Here is an 8,304-nt window from a genome sequence, read left to right as displayed (position 1 = left end):
CTGTCACTTTGACCTAATCTGGTTTTCTGCACGGTGTGTTGAAAGTCACTTTCAGTTTTATCACATTTTAATGCAAACTAGGCCGGAAGGGTTCGTTGTTTGGCTTAAAGAAGCTTTGACAGTCCATGTGAATGACTGCGCCCGTAACTGGGGAGAAAAATGTGATGGGAATCTTTATCAATGGTGTGTGCACGACAAATTGAAAATTATTGCTTCATTCAGGAGCGATTCCCTAGCTCCGGCCACCACAGAACATAGACTCCTCTGACCATGAAAACAGTGCTCTGAATAATTCACCAGACCCAAAGAATTTCTGTTTAATTCTTTTGTCTGTGCCTAACCTTATTTTCTGTGATGTGGTCTCAATCAGAAGGCAAAAAGTTTTGAAGTGAACAGAATACATTGATGGAAATTTATTGAGAAAAAATATTCAGAATCCTAAAAACAACATTAAACATTAGGGAATGGGGGTTCCCCTCTTCTATTATAGATGAGGCTCTCACCAGGGTCTCCTCTATATCCCGCAGCTCCGCTCTTACTCCCCATCCCCCTACTCATAACGAGGACAGAGACCCCCTTGTCCTCACCTTCCACCCCATCAGCCGTCGCATACAACATATAATCCTACGACATTTTCGCCACCTCCAACAGGATCCCACCACTGGCCACATCTTCTCATCTCCTCCCCTTTATGCTTTCTGCGGAGACCGTTCCCTCTGTAACACCCTGGTCAATTTGTCCCTTCCCACCCAAACCACCCCCTCCCCTGGTACTTTCCCCTTGTCGCTCCACTTGTCGCTTGACCTCCCCCCTCGTCTCCATCCAAGGGCCACAGTCTTCCCAGATGAGGCAGAGGTTCACCTGCACCTCCACCAACCTCATCTACTGCATCCGCTGTTCCAGGCGCCAACTTCTCCACATTGGCGAGACCAAGTGCAGGCTTGGCGATCGCTTCGCCCAACACCTCCCCTCAGTTCGCCCAAACCAACCTGATCTCCCGGTAGCTCAGCACTGGGCCTCACCATTCCCATTCCCAATCTGACCTTGCACTGGGCATCATCCATTGCCAGGGTGAGGCCCAGTGCAAATTTGAGGAACATCACCTCATATTTCTCTTAATTAGTTTACACCCCAGTAGTATGAACATTGAATTCTCTAATTTTAGATAGCCCTTGCTTTCTCCCTCCTTCCCCTCCCCTTCCCAGCTCTCCCACAAAGCCTACTGTCTCCGCCTATTCCTTTCTTCCCCCCTCCCCCCCCGACATCAGTCTGAAGAAGGGACTCAACCCGAAACTTCGCCTATTCCTTTTCTCCATAGATGCTGCCTCACCTGCTGAGTTTCTCCAGCATTTTTTGTCTCCCTTAAACATAAATAAATGCATTGCAAAGTAACTGGAAATTGACATAACTTGGATAATGTTCCTGAATAAATATATATTGTAGCCATTCAATTGTTAGTAAAGTTAATTGATCCAGTACAAAATGTAAATTAAAACATTTGTATCAACTTCAAGACATGAAAAAAAAATTAAAGTTATAACAATCACAAGAAAGTCGTTGTTAATCACTACCTCATCCAACATATCTGACATCAACCAGAATTGGGTTTAGGTGTTAAAAATCAGCAGATATTCTCATGAAGTCTACCCATTTCATCAAATATCCCGATTAATATCCCTATTAATCAGTGATTATTGTCCTTGTTAATTCAATTAAGACAGACAAAAGATTATGTTCGTAGAATTTGCAATAAAATACGTTAATTGAAGCTTAGATATTGCAATGCATAGTGTGTAGGAAAGAACTGCAGATGCTGGTGTAAATCGAGGGTAGACACAAAATGCTGGGGTAACTCAGTGGGACAGGCAGCATCTCTGGAGCGAAGGAATGGGAGACGTTTCGGGTCGAGACCCTTCTTCTGACTGATGTCAGGGGCGTGGGCGGGACAAAGATAGAAATGCAATGCATTGTGCTACTTTCAGTCCCAAAAGGTTGAAAATCTCTTTCTTTATTGGACTGGAATGTGATTGTGACCATTACCAGGTCAAATAATATCAGCATGAATATTTCACTAGATTGCAGTTCGCACTTTGCAAAAGCAGAAATTAGAATGTTATCTAATTTTACTTCGGAGTCACGTGAGTGACTTCGTGAAGAACCCCGCTTCCACGCATGCGTGCCATATCGCTACACGCATTGCAACGAGTCACACAGGGGGGAACGACGTTCCCCAAGCGGGAGAATTTGAAAGTCGGGAACAGCAGGTAAGAGACTCTGCGTTCCTTTTTTCTACTTACCACTTAGGAGGCTGCGGAAAGCTGGCGGGGGGACCCGTGGAGTGCGAGCAGCCGGCAGCAGCAACAGCACGAGTTTCCCTGGAGGGGAACAACCTGTGCCCGACTTCGCTCCCGCACCGGCAAAATTCACTTCTCGGCCGGGCGGGAAGCAAAGCAAAGAGGTCCCGTATGCCAGTCTCAAGCGAGACTGGCTTGGGAGCAGTCGCTAGCGGCCAGCGCGGAGGCAGCAGGACAGAGAGCACGGACCAGCGCTGTAAGTACCCGGGGTACACAGCAGGGCTGGAAACGCTCAGCGAGTGCAGCGGCACTAATGGAGCTAAGGAACTGGGGACGTTCGGGCCGAAAACCTTCTTCAAAAGGTAAGCACCGGGGTTGGTCCAAGGGGTCCCTAGGAACAGCCGGATTTTACCGGCTGCGGATCTGCCACGAAGGACCGGGCCCGTGAACACCGGGGTCGGTCCGAGCGGCTCGAACCCGACACGCAGGGAACGACGTTCACCAGCGGGAGAATGAAAAGTCGGGAACAGCAGGTAAGAGACTCTGCGTTTCCTTCTACTTACCCTTTAGGTGCAGACATGGACCGGGTCCATGTAAGCTGCAGAAAGCCGGCGGGAGAACCGCGGAGTGCAGGCAGCCGGCAGGAGAACAGTAACGGCAGCCGGCAGCGGCAGCGCAGCAGCAGCCGGCAGCGGCAGGAGCAGCGGCAGCGGCAGCCGGCAGCGGCAGGAGCAGATGGGCACATCGATTCCCGGAGGGGAAAAACACCTGTGCCCAACTTCGCTCCAGCACGATGGGAAAATTTATTTCTCGGCAGCAGCACTAACGGCCAGCGCCGAGGCCAAGGACTTTGCAGTGCAGTTGACTGGCTGCAATCAACCGCGAGGGACCAGTGATGTGAGTACCGGGGTCGGTCCCAGCGGGATTTTTAGTTCCAGATATCGCTTCTTGGGCCTTTTGGCTAAGATCAACTATAGTAGCTGTTATTATCAGTTTAATATCTTATATGTCCATTATCTAAGGACCATATAAGCAGGAGTGCCCAGAATTGAGGGCATTAGAGTGGGGTTTGACCGGCTGCAACGACCGCAAGGGACCAGTACCGTCAGTACGGGGGTCGGTCCCAGCGGTCTGAGATAAAGGAGCAGCCAGGAGCGCTGAGAGCGTTGGAGCCGGGTTAAAGAAATGGAATAGATGGAATCAGCTGTGCCAGATGTCCTCCACACCGGCCATATCCACTCCACAGAAGGAAGGACAAAGCTGGAGAAGGAGGACCGTGGAACAGCGGGCAGCCAGCAGCAGCCAGCGGCACTTGGATCAACCATAGTGGGATCAGCTGTGCCCGATGTTGGCCCCGCACCGGCCAGATTCATGCGGCCGAGCGGTAAGGCTAGACACAAATTAAACAAGGTCGTGGACTCAGAAGGGTCCGACTTTGCATAACCGCCGGCAACCAGCGCCCGAGAGCGCTGGAGCGGGAAGAAGCGGTGTATGGAGCCTTGCTCCAACGTGATAAACCCACAGCAGTACCTCTTTGAGGGCTGCACAATGCTTCTACCCCATCAGAGGGGAGCACTGTGGGTCAGTTCTGGGCTGACCTGCAAGAGGGGTCCGCAGAACAAAAGACAAGTGGGCAGCAGTTAAGCCCCACATGGGTACCCCGTGCGGGACCCTAGAGATCTCTAACTCTAAAAAAGAGTAGGCAGGACCCTGATGGGCCAGAGCCTGGTAAAACAACGTCCCATGATCCTAACACAGCAGGGACTCTGCTGGACATGGTGGCTGATTACTTTAACCAAGTCAAACATGGGTAGACTTGGATCCAGGATGGCAATAGTATTACTATATGTCGGGCCACAAACGCCAACAAGAAATATTTACAGAGACTGGCCAGACATCTGCCACCTGGCAACGGTGAGGCATTACAGGTGCCCAGTGTAAACCAATGCATTTGGCAGCATATGGGGACGAACATCAGGAACCAGGACCTCAAGATCCAGAGAACCTTAAAGGGATTGACGGAAGGCATCATAGCATACACCCGCACCCTGGACTAAACGTAGGTAACCAAAGACCATCAAGACGCACTAGCTCTGTTTAGTAACATGCAATATGACCTGAACTACATGTGGAAGGCTGCCATTCAGCCAGCACTGGGACCCCAAAAATGCTACCATTTGCAAACAAAGAACCATGTGTGGACGAAGCCAAGACACTGGGGCTCATCAAGGCCAGCGCAAGGGCCTATTTTGGAGCACGATACCAGCCACAGGCAAGGCCATAAAAAATGTGGCTCATACCAGTGGCAGTGCCAGAAATCAATATAACCCGCAGGATCCTTTTTTAGGGTATGGCCAGGGCGGCCACCCGGGAAGATGCGGCAGCCTCAACCTCCCACACAACCCCGAACAAGAGATATCAAACCAGAACCTCCTTTTCAAAAAACCAAGGAAATAACTCAACCACCGGTAACCATGGAGATAGGTGGGTGTGGTTTCTTCTGTTAAAAAGGGACCTACGATGGTGGGGGAGGGGAGGTTGCAACACTACAGTTATGTATGGTATATAATCACTACAGATTCATATAATCTCAGCAGTATTCAGGGTTATCTGATAGGATTTACTCATCCCAATAACCACAGTACAACATACACCAGAATGGCATTTTGTACTTACATAAACCAAACAATCTAAAAACCCACATGGTGCTACAAAAAATTGTACACAAAAGGTGTGATTGAGCATACTTTTCATGGAACATTAGAATTTGTGTCAAACATATTTATTAAAAATAAAATAGAGTGGGGTTGCAGGATTATCATTGATTTTCAACCCTAAACACATTCGTTCAAGATATTCATTTTAAGATGGATACTCTTATTACTGATAAAGACTTGGTGTCAGCTGGGTTTTTCTATATGGCAGGCATTGACTCAAAAGAGGAACTTTGGCAATATAGAGCTTACAAAAGGGGCAATCATCAGCCCCAATATTATTTACTAAAATTCTAAAACCAGCTTGGCATTGTTATGTAAACAAAGCCATAGGGTGATGTATTTCCCCCGTTCGGCCCCATCAATGGGGTACTAGGGAAAATTCAACTACACTCGGCATCTGGAATTCTCAGAGTACCCGACTGGCCTACTAAATCATGGTATTCGGTCATACAGGGGATGGTGTTAGAACCATGTTCCCTAATGAACATAGCCAAAAATTATTAATTTGTCCAGTGACTGGAGGCAGTCATCCATGCCATAAGACTATGGATTTATTGATTTGTAGAGTCTAAAAGACCCACTACACGGCATTGGGCTGTCAGACAGGACGATGAATCTCATCTCATCTGCACTAAGACTGTCAACACGGAAGCAGTACCTTGGACACATCAAGAAATGGGGCATATACTGCTTGGACAACAACCTCGACCAAAAGGCCAAGAACATTTCTGGCCGTATTGGAATTTTAACAAGCCTCCATTATGATAATCGATGGAGCTACAGTGCCATCAATAGTGCCACAAGTGCACTCTCCAATTACCTATCACAAGGAACGGAGCGGCACGCGGTGGGAACGCACCCCTGGTAAGAAAACCAGGTACGCCGAAATCTGGGACGTGGGTGTCGTTTCTCAACATGCTGAGGAGCTTGTAGCTCATAACAGCATTGTCACTTCAGCAACGGACCAGGAAGATGGTTATGCTCATGGTGTTATTTACCGCACAACGAGTCCAGCCATTAAGCAAACTGAGCCGGGACTCCCTGATCATCTCACCCGAGAAACTGGTGTTTGTCATACAGGATTTAATAAAAGAAAACAGACCAGGTTCATCGGGTCAAGTGTTTGAATTTATGGTATACCCATATGACAAACGACTGTGTATAGCAAGACACATCTAACAATACATAGAATATACTAAGAGCATTCGAGGTCAGAGAATGGCGTTGTTTATCTCTTACAAGAAACCGCATGAAAGGGTCACGACTCAAACTATATCAAGGTGGCTCAAATATGTCCTAAAGATGGCAGGAATAGACACTAATGTTTTTAACTCTCATTCCACCAGGGCTGCAGCAACATCCGCAGCAAAAATTGTACAGGTACCCACAGACCACATCCTCAGAATCGCAGGATGGTCATCCAAAAAGGGTTTTCCACAGGTTTTATAATCAACCAGTTGTTTTTTGGAGCCATCATTGTATTCAGAAAACATTTTACGTTCAACAAAATAATTTGCCCGAAAGGTTACAGGGCTATGATTCTCAAATTTAAAAAAATTCTATATATTTTTTCGTTATACCACACAACTCTTTGTATAATTGTGTTTTAAAATTACTAATGATGCTCTCTCCCAATACCCAAGGCAGTTGTGAAGCATGGACTCGTTCCACGGCATGAGGTCACAGAGCTTTGAAATCTTCACGAAGTCACTCACGTGACTCCGAAGTAAAATAGTAAGATTAAACGAGAACTTACCAGTTTGAAGTTTGATCTGTATTTTATGAGGAGTTACGATGAGGGATTTCGTGCCCTCCGCTCCCACCCTCTTATGATCATATCAAAAACTGGTATCTCTTTGATAATCTTACTATGTTAGATCATTATAGGTTCCTGTGACCTCACACCGCTGCTTTGAAGAATGACACGCATGCGTGGAAGCGGGGTTCTTCACGAAATCCCTCATCGTAACTCCTCATAAAATACAGATCAAACTTCAAACTGGTAAGTTCTCGTTTAATCTTACTATTTTCTCTGCAATACCTCTTTGGGAGTAGTGCAAGCCAAATTAGATGATATTTTTCTAAGGATGGCTATCCTTGGGAACTCAGTCATTGTTACACAACACACAAACTGGCCCTTCAGCCCAACTGGCCCATGCCAACCAAAATGGTTAATCTAAGCTATTCCGATTTGCCTGCACCCAATCCATATTCCTCTAAATATTTCCTATCCATATACCTGTCCAAATGTCCTTTGAATGTTGTTATCGTGCCTGCTTCACTACTTCCGCTGGCAGCTCATTTCATATACCTACCTCCCTCTGAGTGAAATGTTGCCCTTCAGGTTCCTATTAAATCTAAGATTTCTGTATTTGGTTCCCCTCCCCTGGGAAAAAGTCTCCTTGTATTCACCCTCATTATTCCCCTCAAGATTTTCTACACCTCTATAAGATCACATCTCAGCCTCCTGCACATCAAGGAATAAAAATCCTAACCTGCCCACATCTATGCAAGGCTATCCAACGTCTCCCTATAACTGAAACCCACTGCACCCTCTCCAGAGCCTTCACATCTTTACTGCAATGGGGTGCCTGAAGTGCCTTCCCCTTCACTTGAATAGGGACATGTAACTTGAACTCTCACTATCAAACTTTTAAAAGCATCCTACATTACAGATGTCTCTTTGCCCATAAAAAACCCACTCCGTTCAACTTTACCAAGTTCTTCTCTGATACCATCCTAAGTTGTCCTTGCCCCAATTCAGAACCTTATTTTGTGGATCAACCCTCCTCTTATCCATAACTATTTTAAGCTAATAGAATTGTAGTCACTGGTCCCAAAGCGCTTTCCCAGTTCCCACTCAGCCACTTGCCCTGCCCAATTACCCGGGTTCAATCCTGACTATGTCTGTACGGAGTTTGTACGTTCTCCCCGTGACCTGCGTGGGTTTTCTCCAAGATCTTCGGTTTCCTCCCACACTGGCGTGGTATAAATGTGAAAATTGTTAGTGTACGGGGATCGCTGGTCGGTGGGCCGAAAGACCTGTTTCCGCGCTGTATCTCTAAACTAAACTCAACTAAAAGGTAGGTCAAACTTTTCCCTCTCTCCTGTAAGCCCGTCTTCATATTGCCTGAGGAAACTTTCCTGAACACATTTGATACTTTCCTCACCATCCAACCCCTTAGCACTATGACAGTCCCAGCATATATTTGGACAGTTAAAATCCCGTACAATGACAACCCTATTAGTCTTGCAGCTACCTGCAATCTCCAGCACATTTGTTCTATAATTAT

General features: G+C 46.8%; 1 pseudogene; it reads left to right on the top strand.

Annotated features, from left to right (window-relative positions):
• Nucleotides 1-3,234: 3,234 nt before the first annotated feature.
• On the top strand, nt 3,235-3,338 carry LOC129704942 (U2 spliceosomal RNA; annotated as a pseudogene).
• Nucleotides 3,339-8,304: the final 4,966 nt, after the last annotated feature.

The sequence above is a fragment of the Leucoraja erinacea genome, chromosome 16 (assembly GCF_028641065.1).
Source record: "Leucoraja erinacea ecotype New England chromosome 16, Leri_hhj_1, whole genome shotgun sequence".
NCBI classification, from domain to species: Eukaryota; Metazoa; Chordata; class Chondrichthyes; order Rajiformes; family Rajidae; genus Leucoraja; species Leucoraja erinaceus.
This window is presented reverse-complemented; position numbering and strand designations above follow the sequence as displayed.